General features: G+C 41.7%; 1 protein-coding gene across 3 annotated transcripts in view; it reads left to right on the top strand.

The window, feature by feature from the left end:
• Positions 1-657: 657 nt before the first annotated feature.
• The window catches only part of TNIP1 (TNFAIP3 interacting protein 1), an 83,948-nt gene continuing 64,988 nt past the window's right edge, over positions 658-19,617 (top strand). Inside the window, exons 1-2 of one of the 3 annotated variants that reach the window (XM_043983926.1) lie at positions 658-1,122; positions 15,636-15,712. The gene's annotated coding sequence lies outside the window, so the exon portion shown is untranslated. Of the gene's footprint in view, positions 1,123-15,409; positions 15,713-19,617 lie in introns of those variants that run through there. The other 2 variants (XM_043983931.1, XM_043983924.1) reach the window with 2 other exon arrangements.

The raw sequence follows: 19,617 nt of genomic DNA, 5'->3' as shown, positions 1-19,617 counted from the left end.
GTGTACAGCTCACAAAGTACCAAAAATAAGTGATAGGGGCCATGGTTCACTGAGAGAGCAGTGTGAGCTAGGCTGATAAAACTCCCATTCTTATGGGACTTTATGGCTTAGTGAATTGATTTAGGGTCACCAGTAACAGTCCCATATTGTGAGGAAACAGGTTCTGAGAAGCCAAATAGTCTTACCTATGGTCACAAAGTTATTTAACCTCAAAGTTAGGATTAAAAGCAGATTCTCCCTGACTTTGGATCCAGGCATCTTTCTGATGTGTAATCAACAACATGTATTAAGCACTTCCTGCATAAGGATGGTCAGCAAACCATTCATTAAGCTCTTATCTAATAACAAGCACTCCACTTAGTGATGGGGATATAAAGAAAAGCAAAAACAGCCCTTGCCTTCACATCTCAGAAACAAGACAGTTCATGAAGTGGAAGAGTTAGCATTCCTATGGGGGATGCAATATATTCACTGATGTGTCAATACAGGATAATGGCGGGGTTTTTTGTTTTTGTTTTTTAGTGAGGCAACTGGGGTTAAGTGACTAGCACAGGGTCACACAGCTGGTAAGTGTTAAGTGTCTGAGGCTGGATTTGAACTCAGGTCCTCCTGACTCCAGGCCGGTGCTCTATCCACTGCGCCACCTAGCTGCCCTGGTGTTTTTTTAAACTACTGAAGGAAAGAAAAAAGGGTCTAATGGGAGAGAGTCTCTGCTTGAGCTCAACCTGACAGAAGCTAGGGGGTTTGAAGAGATAAGGGGGAGAAAGAAGAGCATGCAGGCCATCTGAGTCAGGCATTCACAAAGGTGGAATGTTGTGTGCAGAGAACCACAAATAGGCCACTTGGATCAGAATGTAGAGCACATGAGGAGAACCATTGTGTTACTAACCCCAAAAGACAAGCTGGAACTTATTGTGAAGGGTTTCAGATGCTAACAAAAGATTTTGTATTTTATTGTATTAAGGATCTACTAAAACCCGAGCAGGGCAAGTGGCATGGTCAGACCTGTACTTGAAGAAAATCTTGTTGGCGGCTGGATGGAGATGAACTGGAGAGGAGAGAAACGATGCAGAGAGACTTATTAGGAGGCCATTGTGATAGTTCAGACGGGAGGTGATGAGGGTGCGAACTAGTGTGGTAGTTGTAGTGAGTAGAGAGAATGGAAACATGTAAGATTTGTTGAGTGGGAGAATCAACTGAGCCTGGCATCTAATCTGATATGGAGGAGGGGAGAATGAGAGAGATGAGATAACGAAAGGGATTTAACCTAGGCATTGAAAGAAGGATGAATTTTTTTTTGAAGGGTGAATTTTTAAGAGACATCTTCTCATCCTTTGTGTTCTTAATGGTTAACAAGAAGGGGGAGAGACTATAATTAAACATAGTTTTTTCTTTCTTTTCCCCCAACCTCTATCTTCCCACAACTTTAGGGTGAATCTCTTTTTTCTTTTTTTATTGAGGGGCAATGGGGGTTAAGTGACTTGCCCAGGGTCACACAGCTAGTAAGTGTTAAGTGTCTCAGGCCGGATTTGAACTCAGGTACTCCTGACTCCAGGGCCAGTGCTCTATCCATTGCACCACCTAGCTGCCCCCAGGGTGAATCTCTATAAAGAAAAGGTTCAAGAGAAGCTGCTATCTAATTAGGGGAGAGGAAACAGATAGTAGCTTAATTTTTATACTCCCTTCCTCTTCATTTCCCCAGTACCTGTCCTCTTGGACATCCTTAGCCTTTTTGGGGGAGGTTATAGAATCATAATATTCATAGCAGTCATCAAGTCCAATTCCCATATGAAGAAGGAATTCCTTCTAATGACAAATGTCATTTAGCATCTACTCCAGGATGTCTAGTGAAAGAAAATGACAACTTCCCAAGGCAATCCAATCCATTTTTAGATAGTTTTCAGTGCTGGGAAGTTGCTCCTCATACTTAAGTGGATCAGTGATTCTATAAGTGGTGATCTTTCTCCAGGGATGCAGATTTCCATTTATTCATACCTGCCCGTTCTGGTTGTCTCTTGTCCACAGTCTCCATTGGATTCACCAGATGATGGCCAATACTGGTGGAACACCTGGGCTGTCCCTCACTCTTGACATGTTACCAGCTCTTTTTCTTCTGGTCATACAATTCTCTGTTGGCATTCTTTACACTGGTTCTTCAAAGTTCTCTGTTATATATGGAAACTTGCACACATTCACTGTTGTGCTTCTCCACTGCTCTCATTTTTAATTCTTTGAAGGCTGAAGTAACCATGACTTGTAGCCATACAACACCATTTGAATGCTGGTTTTAAGAAGATGGGCCTTTGCTTTTGGGAGAAGATTGGGGTCATTGAAGGACTTTCCCAATTGCCCAAAGGTAATCCAGCCCACTCTTCTGTTTAAATTCAGGCCCAACTCATTGTTCATTTGTACTAATCTGCCCAAGAAATATATACTGATGGATGAGTTCTATAGATTGTAGACCTGAACACTTCTCTCCTCGATTATTGTATTAGCCTCCATCTATATACATAGTAATTTGTACAATAACCCTTAGTCTTCATCCACTTGTTTTTTCCTATGTGGATGATTAGGTGAAACTTTTAGGAGTGTTTACAGATCTCTTGCATAAGGTTCTACAATGTTTTGGGACTCAATGCAACCAGCACAGTGTCTTTCCCCAAATCCATAGGGAATTCTTCTTCAACTTGGACTCTGGGCTATACCTCCTCCCATGTCAGTGGTTAATACTTTTGGCAAGAATACATATCCTAGTTTTATAACTACCTGATCTTTGTGATCAGAAATTCAATGAACAAAGTTCTCTCAGATAATTTTTAGGAATTTTGAATAATATGATGTTTTGGATAGAAGACACTCACTGGAGAAGTCTTTAAACAACCAAATCAAATGCTTCTTATAATCAATAAATAATAAGTACAGTGGAGTCTTGTATTTTTTTTAATCTTTCAGTTAGTTATTTGATGACAAAGACATGGTCTCCTGTGCTAATAACACTTGGATAAGCTTGCATCTTCCCTACTGATAGCCTCATCAAAGATGCCCTTAATATTAAGGTAGCTTAAAAATATAATGTAGCTAACTCTCTTAAGAATTTTATTTAGATGGGAAAATAGGCCAAAAAATTGGTAGTTTCTTTATTGTCAGTTGGGGAGGTATTAATAAAGTCCGCTATTTTCCTCCACACCTTTAATATCTTCCTCTCTTTAAAATATTGTGTGAATTCCACCCTTACAATTGTCTCTGTTGGCATGGAACTCCTCTGTATATACTTGGCTTGATTCATCTGCTTTTTCTATTTTTGGATTTTTTTATTTGTGGTGTATGTATTTATTTCTCCTTTACAAGCACAATTTGATTATAAACATTCATTGTAGAGCTCTTCCTTTTTACTTCTGTTATCCTCCTTCCATTTTTTATCCTAATTTTAAAAAGAATTTCTTTTTCTGCGGGGACAGTGAGGGTTAAGTGACTTGCCCAAGGTCCACACAGCTAGTAAGTGTCAAGTGTCTGAGGCCGAATTTGAACTCATTGTCCTCCTGAATCCAGGTCCAGTGTTTCATCTACTGTGCCATGTAGCTGCCCTCTATCCTAAATTTTTATCCTCTGATAGCTTAGCTGGGTCTTCTGCTCAGCTTTCTTTAAACTAGTTTTACCCCTAAAACAGTTTTACAGTTTTGAGAGGTGATAATGCTGATAATCTTGCATCATCTTCAAATTATTTTACAAGAGACTTTATATTCTAAACTGGCATTCTACTTGGCTATCCTATCACCCTTAACTCCATGTTGGAAGTAAACCAAAACATTTGCTGATTAGAGTACTTTATAAGGTGATTTTAGCCTCTTTTTAAAAAATAGTAATTTATTCATCAGTTAAACTGCTATACATAATTATCATATTCTGTGCCTTTTCCCCATTTCATATCTCATTTTTTCATAATTGGCATTTCATTTGAATACCATAACTAAAATTTTCATTTGTAGATTTCATGTCTTTTTAATTTTTATTCTACCTTTAATATTTTTGGTCTTTGCTCTAGCAGTATATAGATGATTCAAGAATAACTCCTATATCAATAATGAATCATTTCCTGTCAAAATATAATCAATTTTGTTTTTTTTTTAATGGTATTATTTAGTATTTGCCATGCCTATAGCCTAGAACAGGGGTTTGGCAAACTATGTTCCATGGGCCAAATATGGCTCACTGGTTTTAAAAAAGATGAGCTTTATAAATGTAAATTTGTAAAAATTTTTGTAAAAATAATATTTGTAAATGTAAAAATATAAAGACCATTCTTAGCTTGCAGGCCATAGCAGTTTTTCTGGATATAGCATATAGGGCAATGCTTGCTGGCCCCTGACCTGGCAATTCTTTTTTCAAAGAAAAATATTAATGATATGTAAACCTGAGGTTTCTGTGTAGCCTATAAGACATTGGCCTCTCTCATGCCTTATTCCAGGTCCAATTTCCCAGTATGTTTAACATAAGCCCCACCTATTCCAACATATGCATTGAAGTCACACAATAATCAAAATATATATTAATTAATTTGAAGTATTACCAAATTACTGAATCTTCATATTATTTGGGGGTGGCTTCTTCAACCTTTATAGTAGATATTAGTGCATAAGCTAAAATTATTTTCATGGTGATCTTTTTTGCAAATACTCATCATGAACATATACAAGATTTGCTACAAGATGACAATGTCCCAGGGAAAAGACAGTATTTATATCTTTGGATGCATGAAAATTTCTTCTTCCAATTTCTTCATGTGTTTCTCAAGGAAAATCTGTGATATATCCTTCCATTTAGCTTTAATTTCCTTCTTTCTTTTTCACCCCTTCTGGAATATTCCTCAAAGTTTTACTGGCACTTTTTGTTGGGGTCCCTATAGGGTGCCTGCTAACTTGGATTCTACAAGCAATCCAATGAATCAACATTCCAAACACTATAGCTTGTGAGCCCCCACCAGTTTGCTTCCCATTAACAATCTTCTAATTAACACAATTAGTTCTTGGCAAATATATTTGCTAAAACATAAAAGTAAAAATAGTAGCTACAACTGAACCTGGAATTACTTCTATAACATGATGACGCATTGGAATAGGAAGGACTTGGTGTAAGTCATCTTAATTGACATAAAATCTGCCTTTATTTCCACCCTTTGCTCACAGTTCTGTTTTTTTGAGGACAAGCAGAACAAGTTTAAAATTAAAACTTATTTAACAGTTTTTTTAATATTTGAAGACAATTATCAAATGTCCCCTAAACCTCTAGACTAAACATCCTTCTTTCCTTCAACTCATCCACATATTTAGATTCACCTCAGTATCCTATCCTCTGATGCTTTCTAGCTCTTTAATGCTTTCCTAAAATTCATTGCTAGAATTCACCATACTACAGTTAGATGTGATCTACTCAGAAGACAGTACACAACAAGACCATAACTTCCCTCATTCTGTAAGACTATCTTTTTTTCCATCCAAAAATCCTATAAGCTTCTTTGTTGGATCACACTCTTGCCTCACTGATCTTCTACATTTTTTCCCACATAGGACTGGTAATCTAGCCACATGTATCCTATAATTCTAAAGTGTTTTTTTTTTTAACTCAAGTGAAGGATTTTATAATCCTCTTTTAAAAAATCATTCAATGTATTAGTTATCCCTCCTTAGTTTTGTGTTGTCTATGTAGTGAATAAATATGCAAATGCATATAGGATAGCTAAATGGATATTCTATCTACTGATAGAGTACTGATGTAGGTGTCAAATATCTGAATTTAAATCCTGCCTTCAGACACAAGCTACATGATGCTGGGCAAGTCATATCCTTTGTCAGCCTCAGTTGCCTCATCTGTAAAACAAGAATAACAAAAATGCCTACCTGATAGGGTGTTGTGAGCATCAAATGAGATAATTTATGTAAAGTGCTTTTCAAAACTTAGAGTGCTATATAAAAGTTAGATAAATAATATGATACAGATTATTTCATGACACTTATGCCTTCATCTAAGTCACTGATAAAAACGTAACTCAAAATAAGGCCAAGCAAAGGGACTTGTGGCTACCACTAGAGACCTCCAGTTTGATAATCAATCACAATGGGTCCAGTTGTTCAGCCAGGTGCTAGGGATACAAAAATGGAAAGCCAGGTGGCGCAATAGAGCACTGGCCCTGACGTTGGGAGTACCTGAATTCAAATTTGACCTCAGACACTAGCTAATATGACCTTGAGAAAGTCACTTAACCCCAATTGCCTCAAATATCCAGGGTCATTTACTGTCATTCTGATATATATCATGCCACTGGACCCAGATGGCTCTGAAAGAGAGAGTGAGGTTGTTGACTTTGCACAACCCTCTTACTTAAATCCAACTCACTGCAAGTCATGACATCACCTCGATGTCACGAAGGACAAACAACAACAACAAGGGATACAAAGACAAATGAAATAATCTCTTCCCTTGAGGAGCTTACATTCTAACAGGAAGACACATGTACACATATAAGTGTATACCAAATAAATACGATATAATTTTAGGAGGAAGATACTAATAGTAGTGGAGGAGGAGGGGGCTAATCAGGAGAGGCCTGCTGTGGGAGGTAGAGTTTGAGCTGACTGTAGAAAGAAACTAGGGATTCTAAGAAGCACAGCTGAGGAGGGAATATATTATAGGTATGGGGCATAGCCTAAACAACTGACATGGAGATAGAAGATGGAATGGTGTGATAAGAACCTGCAAACAAGACTCTAACCACTGCTATCCAGACTGCATCTATCAATCTTGTTCACATGGCCACAGTGAAAGATTGTCAAACACCTTGCTGAAATCTAAGTACACTAAGTATATGCATTTCCCGGATCTACCAGTCTAGTGACCTTGTCCAAAAGGAAATGAGGTTAGTCTGGTATAACCTGCTCTTATTGAACCCATGTTCCCTTATAGCCTTTCTAAGTCCTTACAAACCATCTGAGTTCAAACCTTTATGAATTTCCCAAGAACTGTCATCAAGCTCTTTGGGCTGTAGCTTGAAGACCTTCCACCCTCTTGAAATCAGAGAACTTGCTTGTTTTCTAGTCCTGCATCACCTCTAGCATCCTCTCTGATTTCCAAAGCTCATGAAGAGTAGCTTAGAAACCTTATTGATAGCTCCAGATTTTTTAGTGCCATGGGATATAGTTCAGAGGGTCATCACATTTTAGAGCTGGAAGGAACAACAGAGACCATCTAGTGTAACCCCTTCTAAAGATGAGGAGCCAGAAGCCCAGTGGAAGTTAACTCTCCCAAGATCACACAGGTCATGTGGCTTGAATTTTTTTTTGGGGGGGGTGAGGCAATTGGGGTTAAGTGACTTGCCCAAAGTCACACAGCTAGTACGTGTCAAGTGTCTGAGGCCAGATTTGAACTCAGGTCCTCCTGACTCCAGGGCCGATGCTCTATCCACTGCGCCACCTAGCTGCCCCTGTGTTGACTTGAATTTGGTGAAGGCAGCTTAGTGCTTGTTCTCTTATTATCTCTTATCTTAGGTCTCAATTCCCGTGAAGCATTTTTTTTTCTATACTTCCCCTCTTGAAGATGATCTCCTTGTAAACAGAAGTAATGTAATAGTTGAGTAGTATTGCTTTTCTTCTCTTGTCTGTTATCATTGACTATATACCTTGGGCAGTGAGTCATTGATCTTACGTTCTCCCTCAACTTAACATAGCTAAGAAAGTTCTTCCTAACACTTTTCTTATAAGACCATGCTAGTTTTAAATCTGAGCTCATGGATGAGTTCCCCCATGCACCAGGCTGATCCTCCCTCCTTCATCAAAATCATAGCAATCACAATGACCGATTTTTTTTTTCCAGATTATCCATCTCTCCTGAGCACCTGATTGGGTCACAGAGTTAGAACTGGAAGGGATCTTAGAGGTCACTAGTCCAATCTTCTTATTTGAGAGATGAAATAGAGGCCCAGGAGATTTGTACAAGGTCACACAGCTAGTAACCTGCAAACCAGGATTCAGACCCTGGGGACTCTGATTCCAATGCTAATATGCTTTGCACTGTGCAACACTAAATGTTCCCTCTAGAATTTTGGGCCATGGGGAATTATCTTTCCTTCCTCTCAACTCCTTGAACTCCCCTCCACATACCCCTACCCCCTGCCTTACACACATACTCACACACACACACACACACACACACACACACACACACATTTTGTTCTTCAGTCATTTTTTTTCAGTGTCTGACTCTTTGTGACCACATTTGGGGTTTTCTTGGCAAAGACACTGAAGTGGTTTGCCATTTCCTTCTCCAGCTCATTTGTACAGATGAGGAAACTTGAGACAAACAAGAGTTAAGTGACGTGCCCAGAGTCACACAATTAGTAAGTATCTGAGGCCAGATTTGACTTCAGGAAGGTAAGTCTTCCTGACTCCATAAATTTTTTTTTTTTTTTGGTGAGGCAATTGGGGTTAAGTGAATTGCCCAGGGTCACACAGCTAGTAAGTGTCAAGTGTCTGAGGTCGGATTTGAACTCAGGTCCTCCTGACTCCAGGGCCAGCGCTCTATCCCACTGTGCCACCTAGCTGCCCCAGACTCCATAAATTCTTAAGATAGCAACTGTGAAGATAAGCAATTATACTTTCCTCTCTAGTTCAACTTGTTCCTTCCTTCTTATTGGTCAAAAGCAAGTCCAAACTCTAGTGTTCATCTTCACTTCCTCTCCTTTACCCAAAATGAAATGAGCTAACCTCGAATTTCCCCAATAACACTGTCCATGGGAGCCACTCCATTCCTCACAGCCACCCCACCCCCCCCACCACCCCCATCAGCTATAGACACAAACAGAATGCCGAGAGAAGGTTTAGCAGCTCCAGCATGACATGAGGGCCAGAGATTGCTTTTGTGTTTAAGAAGATCTGGGCTCTGGGGCAGCTAGGTGGCGCAGTGGATAGAGCACCGTCCCTGGAGTCAGGAGTACCTGAGTTCAAATCAGGCCTCAGACACTTAACACTTACTAGCTGTGTGACCCTGGGCAAGTCACTTAACCCCAACTGCCTCACTAAAACAAAAAAACAAAAAAAGATCTGGGCTCTGAGGAAAAGGTTGTAGAGTCTTTCATTAAAGGAAAGGGAATCAGCAGAGCAATAATAGCTAGAATTTACAGCACATTTCAAGGTTTGCAATTCATTTAACAAGCGTTATCTCTTTTGATCCTCACAACATTCCTATGAGGCAGGTACTATTTGTTATCCACATTTTACAGACGAAACAACTGAGATAGAGTTAAGTGACTTAAGTGACTTGCCCGGGGTCACACAGCTATTAAGGGTCTGAGGTAGTATTTGAACTCAGGTCTTCCTGACTCTAGATGCTTCGCTTTATCCACTGTGCCGGCTAGCTGCCTGGAGTACTAGAGTGGTTCTATCACAACCTAAAAGGGGAAATATGAGAATACTAGTGTTTAATTTGGCCTAAATCTTTCATTATACAGAAAAGGAAACTGAGTCCAAGAGAGATGAAACAACAGAATTTTGCTCAAGATCACACAGCTAGTTAGTAACAGAAGACTAGAAGTAGTGTTCCCTCCTTTATTTCCTTAACCTCTCATCCTCCCTTAGAACCCTTGGAGTTTAGAGAGTAGGGCAAGTTTTTGCACATTAATTTAGCGTTTGCCTGTACTTCTTTCCCAAACATTTTCCCCCAGAAGCCCCCAAGGCAACAAATTGTGTTTTCCCTCACTTCTGAGTCACCCTGTGGCTTTTGCTATACTCATCTCCCCATTCCCCCAAACCCTACCCCCAAATACATAGTGAAAGCCACCCTTCCTAAAGGGCAATCTCTTTTTTTAGATCTCAAGGGTCAAGTCCACCCCTCAACTTAGAAACCTCCTTTACACCCCAGTCCCATTCTCTCTACCCCACAGATGAAAAATATGTGTGGGGGTGGTAGGCTGGGGAGATTCAGCTCCAGCACAAAAGCAACTAATTATGGAGAATGGCTCCCGGCAAAGTCAATTGTTTATAGAATGCTGGTAGGTGAGAACTGGTTGTTACTTAGCCAACCACAAGTATACCACAGGCACCGTCTCTCCAGGCACCTTAGAATACCAGTTGGAAGGTACCATAGAATATAGAATGTTCAAGTTGGAAGGAACCTTAGAGCTAGAAGGCATTTTAGACCATAAAATGCCAGAGCAAGAAGGGACCTTAGAGGGGTCATCTAGTCCAGTACTCTACTTTGTTGTTTTCATTCATTCATTCATTCATTCACTCATTCACTCACTCACTCATTCTTTTGTTTATAACAGGCAGAATCTCTGCTCCAGATAAAGAAAAGGCTGTGTTTCCTCAGTCTTCAGCCCATGATTGCAAAAGCCAGAATGGGAGCATAGGAATAAACCTAGTTCAAATTGTATTTAGGATTTTTTTTTACTCCATTAATTGGTCCTGACAAAAACACTGTGGAGTTAGCTAGTCAAAGACTGTTATCCCTTGTTTAATTTAGCAAACTAAAGGTCCATACATTGGTTGGCCAAAAATAATTAAGGTAAACACTTTTCTTTGGGATGATTCTACCCCTACACCCAAACTTGTCCCTCTGACTCCTATTCTCATCCATCCCCAACTCCCTGGACTCCATATTTCTAACTGAAGCTTAGCCCCTATTTCCTCTGACCAGCGTTTTAGGGAAGCTAGCTACAGCAATCTATAGATATGATGACTGATCAGTGAGTCAAGATTAAGAGTGCTGTGACTAAGAGCTGGGTGACTGAAATTTACAAAGAGCCCCCAAACCCAAGCTGAACCAATAATTTCCATACCCCCTTCTCCATATGACCCAGACTGCCTCCTCTCCCTAGATATACACAGTAGTATGGCAGGGTGAGAGACCAGAAAGAGAGATTGGGGAAAACATATGTCCACACTTTTAAGTTTAATCTGTATTATTAACACTGTCTTAAGTGTAGGCAATCAACAAAACAACATATTAAGCATTTGCTGACTTCCTGTGGTGTAAATGCTTACACTGATCATGCTGAAAATTTAACAATCTGCTCTGCAAGCCGGTTAGAGCTGGTTCCAGAAGACCCTTCTTGACCTCTAGTCTAGAGAACTTTCTACCACTCCATGCTGGGAAAGGGTTAATAACCTCTGTTTTACTTTTTTTTTTTTTTGGGGGGGGAGTTCCAAGTCCTTTGAAAATTCCCCTACAGGACATTCCAACTGAGGGAATGAACCCTAAAGTGAAACCAGGTAAAAAATATTTCCCAGACCAGTACAACCTGTGTCTCTTCAGTGGCCCTGCGCCCACTCAAAATCCCAAGAAGTCAGGTTTGGAAGATCCCAAGGCTTTCATTCTGTAGGCAAGAAAACAGTGACTTGCTGAAGGTTACACAGCTGGTTAAGTGGCAGATCCTGTATTTAAACCCAGGTTTTTGAACTCCTAATGCAATGCTCTTCCTATTGTGCCACACTGTCTATTGCTCTGTCGAACTCATTTCCTCTTTTCTTGCCCATGGCAGTGTTTAAGGCACTCTACAAAAGAGAAGAGAAGTCTATCCCTTCCTTTGAGGAGTTTACCGTCTAGCCCCATTTATCTTATCCCATTTCTCACTCTTTCCTTTTTCCTGGTTTCGGATCTGATGCCTCTTCCCCAAGGCTTTTTCTGCCTCTCTTAGGATCAGAGGTCTTTCAGGTCAGGGTAATTAGAGTGTAGTATTTGCATAGTCCTGGGATCTAAGCATTCTGGAAATCCCCCTGGGTGACCAGCGCTTCCTCTCTGAGGTCAGGGTACGTCAACAGAATGCTCCTTCCCCTCTCCTTCTGCTGTGAAGAAGCCAGGAAGTCAGCTTGGGCAGCCTGTTGAGGCTGATGCCAAAGTTACAGCCTGGTACTTGACATGGAAAGGGGCCCAAGGAGACAATTCTCCCCTGCAAAATGGCTTAGAAAGCATGGAGGAGGGAAGATTATCTGGGGCTTAAAGATGCAGTAGCAGGTTCAGCATAGTGGCCCAAATAACCCAACTGTGTGGTACAGTGGGAAGAGAACAGGGCTTAGAGTTTGAAAACTTGCATTCGAGACTTGTCTATCATTTATTGAGACTGTGACAAAGTTTCTCTCCTTTCCCCAGGCCTCAGTTTACTTATTTATAAGACAGGGGTGGTCTTTAAGGCCCTTTTGAGCTTTAACATTTTAAGTTCTAGGGTATTCATCATCTCTGATGTTCTGTGGTCTAAGATCCCTTAGAGCCCTGGTATTCTTGTTAGCTCTGATAAACCGTTACGCATTGATGAGGTCTGACCACTGGCACTTTTTCTCTGCGACACAGTTCATCTTCTTCTGGGCACCTAGTCTCGTGGAAGGGAAGGTTTATGGGAAGTTTTGAGGTGTTATGAAGCCAGGAACTACACAAGTTGGACTAGCTTTTCTTTTCTTTCTTTCTTTCTTTCTTTCTTTCTTTCTTTCTTTCTTTCTTTCTTTCTTTCTTTCTTTCTTTCTTTCTTTCTTTCTTTCTTTTTTTTGGTGAGGCAATTGGGGTTAAGTGACTTGCCCAGGGTCACACAGCTAGTAATTAAGTGTTTGAGGCTGGATTTGAACTCAGGTCCTCCTGAATCCAGGGCTGGTGCTCTATCCACTGAGCCACCTAGCTGCCCCTGGACTAGCTTTTCCGTGACAGCAGCAACAAAATAGTGATGGGGCTTAGCCAACCTCCTCTTCCTACTTCTTGCTTGCCCTCTCCCCATGGCAACTAGAAGACAGGGAACTCCAAACATATACTATTAGAAAACCTCAGAGTTGGAAAGAATCTCAAAGGATGCTTAGTCGAACCAACACCTGAACAGTAAATCTCATGTACAGCACCTCATTTAAGTTGTAATTTAAAGACCCCCCAGTGATGGATGGGAACTGAATAAAAACCAAAGCAGGGGGTGGTGGTGGTGATGGTGGGACAGTGTTATCTTAGATGGCCTCTAAGTTCTCTTCTAGCTCAGGTATTCTGTGTTCTAAGCTCCCTTCTGGATCTGACATTATAGGTTTAAGAACCTTTTCCGCGGGCAGCTAGGTGGCACAGTGGATAAAGCATCAGCCCTGGATTCAGGAGGACCTAAGTTCAAATCCAGCCTCAGACACTTGATACTTACTAGCTGTGTGACCCTAGGAAAGTCACTTAACTCTCATTGCCCCCCCCCCCCCAAAGAACTTTTTCAAATAGCCCATTTCCCATATGGACAGCTTTGATCAGAAATTTTTTCCGAATGTCAACTCTCTGAAACACAAAGAGAAAAGAGACCTTAATGATATTTGAGGGACACACACTTAAGCTAGCCACTGCCTTTCCCCAGGCCACTAGGTTGAGGTCCTAGATGGGAGTGTCACATTCTTTGGAGTCAAAAAGTATAATTTATCTGAATCAGGGAGGGGCAAGTCTAGCCTCCATCTGAATTCTCCAGTGGTGGCTACCTGGATACCAGCAGATCACTAGTAGTTGTGAAAGTTCAGGAAATTTGGGTACTTAGTGTGAAGGGATTATTTATTTATTTTGTGTGTGGGTGTGGGTGTGGGTGTGGTGTGCGCGCGCGTGCGCGCGCGCACGTGTAGGGGGTGTATTTGTCTTCTCTGCTGGGAAGTGGGCTTTTACATGTATTTGCTAATGAAATCTATTTAGTCCATTTCCTAAGACCTAGTTCAATGATTTATACCACATTTACTATATAATTTTGCATCTTTCCTGAAATGATAAAGAGGGGCCTGATCTGGGTTCTAGTCTTTGCTTTGCTTCTAATTTGCTGTGTGACTTTAGGCAGGTCTCTTCCCCTCTCTGGGTTTCAATTTCTCATATATAAAATGAGCTTGGACTGTCCCCTACCCCCATCACTGACATTCTATAACTTGCAATTAGCAAACCTAAATACTAGTCGCTACTCTATCCCTGACTCATCTGTATAATCTTGAGTAAATTACTTAATTTTCCCCACTCCATGGTTCTTACCTGTAAACTGGGCGCATTACCCGCCTTTGAACTTTACAGGACTGTTGTAAGGAAATACTTTAATGAGATAATAGAGGTGAAAGGACAGAAGGTGGCATTAAATAGCATTTCCCTCTTGCCTCTAGGATAAAATACTTCTCTTTGGAAGTTTGTGCTTTTTTTTTTTTTTAGAGCCTGTCACAACTTGGCTACAACCAATCTTTTCTAATTGATCATGCTTTATTAGCCTTCCTTGTGCATCTCCGTGCCTTTGTACTGTCCCTCATGCCTGGAACACTTTCTTTCCTGACCAGTCTCTCTTAGAAAACAGTTTGCTTCGAAGCTCAGCTCAAAAGTGACCTCCTACTAGGAACTTGTCCTGATCTCCCCAGTCATGGTGCCTTCCTGTAGTCATTTTGTATTTACTTTGTACATGCGTTTCATTTACTAATATGTGGACATGTTAATTCCTCTGTAAAATATAAACTACATGTGGGCAGGACCTGTTTCATTTTGAGTGTCTAGAGCATAGTGGGATAGGGCTAAGGACTGAACCTGTGATATCATTGCTATGGGGAACTCCCAGAGGAGGAAACTCCTTTTACCCGTACAGAATAGCACCTCTTTAACTTCTCGTCTTAGAAAGTTGCCTAGAGTTCTAAGGACTTGTCCGGGGTTACCCAGAGAATAAGTGTCAGATCCAGGTCTTCTTGGCTTCAAAGCCAGCCCCTCCCTCCCATCCACTATAACATCCTGACTCTAAGGAATATAGTAAGCACTTAATAAGTGCTTATTGATTGATTATATTATGGCAAAATGCATTTTGTAGAAACAGTAGAAACACTCAGGTTCTGTTTAAACTGGAAAGATCCTTAGAGATCATAGTTCAACCCATTTCCCCCTCCCATTTAGAGATGGAGAAACTCTTTTGAGGGGCTACATTCTGCATTTCAGCGAGATAAATTTAATCCAGAATAAAAGTTTAGTAAAGGGTTTTTCATAGGGTCCTTCAAGGGGCCCTTACACTATTAACTGGAGATTCCCCACTTCCCCTGAAATGAGGGAGCAAAAGCTGACCCCTTCCAGAATCCCCAATTTATAGGGAAGTAATCAAGCTCCACTTACCATTCAGGAAACATTCCAGAGTGGGAGCAGGAGAAATGGGAATGAACAAGAGGAGGAAGCTGAGCTGAGCATCTGGAGAGATTTCCTCACCAGGCCAGATGAGTCTGGAATCCCCCACTTGCAGCATACTGAGGCAAAACCAGAGCCTGCTGGGAATAACCCGATGGAGGAGCTGGTCTGAAACCTCTGCCAGTCTCCTCTCCTCCCTCCCCCCCTTCCTCTCCCCCCCCTAGTTTGTGATCCAACTTCTGAATCATCATCTTCCCACCTTCCCTCACTAGTCCCCCTCCTTCCCCCTCCAAGAGGAGTGACCTCCAATCTGGGAATTGACCGACAATAGCTGTTTAATAAAAAAGGGAGTGTGTTTGTATTTGTGATGTGTGTATATGTGTATGTGTGTGTAAGAGAGAGAAAGAAAGAGCGCTGAATCTGGAGTCTCAGCTGGGCTTGGTGGGGCTGGCTGCCTGTTGTCTCCCTCTATCTCGGGGAATTCCCCTTCTAACTAGAAGTCGTCAGCCTTGTGTTCCTTCCTGCAGTCTCTCAGTCAGCTGAGGAGGATTCGGATTGTAACGCCCATCCTGAGACCCTTCCCCTCCCTCGTCCTTTGAAACTGGTGAGTAACAGACATTTATTGAACTGGGGGGAGAGGGTAAGGAAAGCCACAGGAGCTAAGGCTAAGGGTTCTTCTTATCATAGATCCTTCTAGTCTGAAATGAGAAAACAAAGACTCCCCCTGCCTCCTTCCCCCCACCCATTTCCAATCTGACCTTTCTCAGCCTGGCCAGCTGGTCCTCTGTCCTGTTCCTCCCTTTTCTTTACTTTTTCTCAATTTTCTTCTTTCCCCTCCTTTTCCTATTCTATCGTTGCCCGCTTCCTTTCCTGCTGCTCTTTTCGTTCTTTCTCCCATCTCGTCCACTGCTCATGGATTTGGGAAAACACAGATTGATTTGGGAAGATTCTGTTTTACTCTGTTCCTCTGGGAGAAGGTGGGATGAGAAGAGGATTTATGAGAGTTTGGGATCATTGATAGGAAAAGGCATGTGGGATATTTAGGGATATTGTACAGGATTTTTAAAGTGCTTCATTAGATTTTATTAAGCATAATATCAAAATAAAAGAAGTGGACTCCTCACCCCTGTAAAGAAGCCCATTTTAATATTGGGATAGTAGTTAGTTATAAGTGATTAAATCTAAGGTCATTGGTGGTAGTGACCACAGGAGGATGACAAAGTATTCTTTGGGACTTCGGTCACTAAGAAGAGTAGTTTCTCTCTCTCTCTCTCTCTCTCTCTCTCTCTCTCTCTCTCTCACACACACACACACACACACACACACACACACACACGGACAAGAGGAGAGAATTGAGAGAGGACTAGGCAGGATCACCACAAGAAGCCTGTCCAAGATCTTTCTCTGGTGCATCAAGAGGGCATTAGATAGGTAGTAAGAGGACCTGGGTTCTAATCTGATCCTAATATTTACTAACTTTTGCACTTTGGGGGCAATTCAAAGTTTCTTTATCAATAAAACGAGGGCATTGGGTTCCATTTCTAAGGTCCCCTTCATTTTAAATTCTTAAGAGGTAGAAGTAGACTGAATAGAATAGGACAGAACTGAAGGAAGGGGATGAAGAAGAGGCATTGGGGGGGCTGGCCAGGGAGTGGAAAGAGGACGGGGGAAAGACCAAGTGGAGGCCCAATAAAGGAGACTGGTGGGATGTGAGGTAGGGCTGGGCAGAGTGAGGACTTAGTCTGAAGAATTAGGTCAGAACTTTCCAGAATTAGGAAATTAATCTGCCCTATTAGTCTCTCTGTGCATGGTTCCCCAAAGGCCAGGATTTGTACTGTACAGTATTTATACTCTCTGTTCTCCTCATTCTGCTGCCAGATTAGAAACTGGACAGCCAGATGAGGCTCCCAGTCTTAAATCATGGGCCTGCTTTGTCCTTGCCCTTGCCCTTGCCTTGCCCGACTTCGCTCCCCACACCTGTTTGCCTCTGCCAAAGGTCTATCTAAGGTTTCCCCAACAGTTGTCAGAGTGGGGAAAGAGTGGCAGTGTTGGGCCTTGCCTGTTGGAAGGCCTGGGCTGGGCTCCACTGGGCTGGGTCCCATGGGGGAAAAAGACAGGGAATTTCCCCCAGCGTTTCTTTGCCTTTTCCTGTTGCTGGGCTCCCCATCAACCCTCCAATGAAAAGAAGGCATGCAAGAGGACAGGCTAGAGGTAGGGTGTGAAACAAACCAGAAGGAGAGAGAGGCCTCCTGAAACACGGAGCAACTTCCTTTGTATAGAAAGGGCCAGAACTGAGCTATCCAGTTCATTCACTTTCTATTAGTGTCTTTTCCCACTTCTTGTGAGGGGTCCAGAGACAAGGTGGACTTGGTCCTCCACAGTTCCAGAGAAAAAAGCTAGGGTCCAATGACAACCTGCATCCCCCTCCCTCAAATAGTTTCCTGGGACACTGGAAGTGTCTCAGGTTCAAAAAGAGATAGGAATGGTAAATGGGTTAGAGGAAAGAGCACTTAGGAGTTGGAGATCTTGATTCGAACCCAGGCCCAAACAGCGCAGTAAAGTACCGGATTCAGAAGGAGAAGACACAGGGGTTCATATTCCAGGCTCTGCTACTTACTACCTATGTGACCTTGGGCAAGTCACTTCCTGATTTCTGGGCCTTGGTACCCTAATCTGTTAAATGGACGAATTGAGTTAGGAGTTCAGGAATAGGGAATCAGGAGTTCCCAAACTGGGATACATATACCTCTTCTCCCCCCTCCTCCATTTGAAACTTATCAAGAATATTGAATCCTACTGAAATTAATCTCTTTTGTTCTTCATGTACATATGCACAGAAAACTCTAGTATTTATTTCCTTTCATTTTGAGTAGGGGGCATGGAAAGAGGTGGGGGGAAGATTACGTTAAGCCAAGGGGTATAGGGGAAAAAAAGAATGGAAACCCTGGATTGGTTGTTCTCAAAGGAACTTCCCAGTTCTTAATGTTCTACAATCTGTGGTTCAGTCTTCCGAGTGTCAGTCTAGTGAGCTTGGGGATTGGTATGTTTTCTGTTGGCCCTGGCAAAACACCCCGGGGAAGCTGTGATTGTCCTTGCAGGAATTTTGAAAGAGTAGCTTTCCCACTTTGCTGAAGATAATAATAACAGCTCACATTTTAGAGATTTGCAAAGCGCTTTACATACATTATCTCATTTGATCCTGAGATAAGCAGTTGGAGATTGCACTCCCAGTCTCAGGCTTTGGAGGTTAATTTCCTAACCTGGAAATCCCCTTTCTAGCAGGTGTCTGGCACGGGGGGGGTGGGGGGGGGGGGGGGGGGGGGGGGGGGGGGGGAAGGTGGGGGGAAGAACTCCTATCCTTCATTCCCCTTTTCCGAAGGAGGTGCCTTATTGGGAGCTTCCTGAAAGTAGGGAATCTGAAAAGATAAACTGGTGGAGAGAGAAGCTTAAATGTGGTTGTGGGTGGGTGGACAGAGGCTTGTTGGCTGGCTGGTGGGAATTTGATAATTTTGCATTTGTGGGTTTAACAGTGGATTTGCAGAGGTACTGTGGTATCATAGAAAAGCCCTAGACTAGGAGTGAAGAACCGTTTAGGTACTATGCTACTACCTCTCCACTGTAGAGGATGTGACCTGGAGGGATTTCGTTAGACTATGAGGTTAAAGGATGGGGCCTTTTTTCTCCAATGATGCTACACTGAGGTTATTAACTATGGTTCCAATATGTGCAGTATACTGGGCCTGGCTATCGACCTCCCCATGCCTCATTTGGAATGAGTGATAGAGTTAAGGTTTTGGAGGATATCCATACCCATCACTGTATGAAAAAAATGAATGAAAAAAAACCTTTTATTAAGTGCTTACTATGTGTCTTAAAAACTAGGGACACAAATAGAAAATCGAATACAGTCTCTGCACTTAAAAAGATTACCTTCTGGGGGCAGCTAGGTGGTGAAGTGGATAAAGCACCAGCCTTAGATTCAGGAGGACTTGAGTTCAAATTTGGCCTCAGCCACTTGGCACTTACTCGATGTGTGACCCTGGGCAAGTCACTTAACCCTCATTGCCCCACCAAAACAAAACAAAACTAAGGCTCCCAATTTATTACTAATTATAACACTATCATTATCATTTCTATCCAAACAAGGCAGTGCATTGAAATACTTTTGCTTTTAGTAGCAAAATTATGCAGTGTATTTTCTGTATTCCTTTTTAGAAATGTGGTTCAGTACTTCAGTTTTAATTCAGAATAACCCCACTGTATTATAATTTCAAGAAATTACATCGAAATAAATGCAGTGTACCATAGCAAAATTACTTTGTTCTTTATTTCTTTTAAAAATATTATTCTGTCCTTTCATTCCAACTGAGGGAATTAAAACCAAACTAAACCTAGAAAATAAAGCCTTTGTTACATAGCTACATAGTCTGGTACAACAATTTTCCACATGGGCCACATCCAAAAAATGTATGTCTCTTTTTCCATTTTAAATTCATTAACTCTGTCAGG

The sequence above is a fragment of the Dromiciops gliroides genome, chromosome 2 (genome assembly GCF_019393635.1).
Source record: "Dromiciops gliroides isolate mDroGli1 chromosome 2, mDroGli1.pri, whole genome shotgun sequence".
Classification (NCBI taxonomy): Eukaryota; Metazoa; Chordata; class Mammalia; order Microbiotheria; family Microbiotheriidae; genus Dromiciops; species Dromiciops gliroides.
This window is presented reverse-complemented; position numbering and strand designations above follow the sequence as displayed.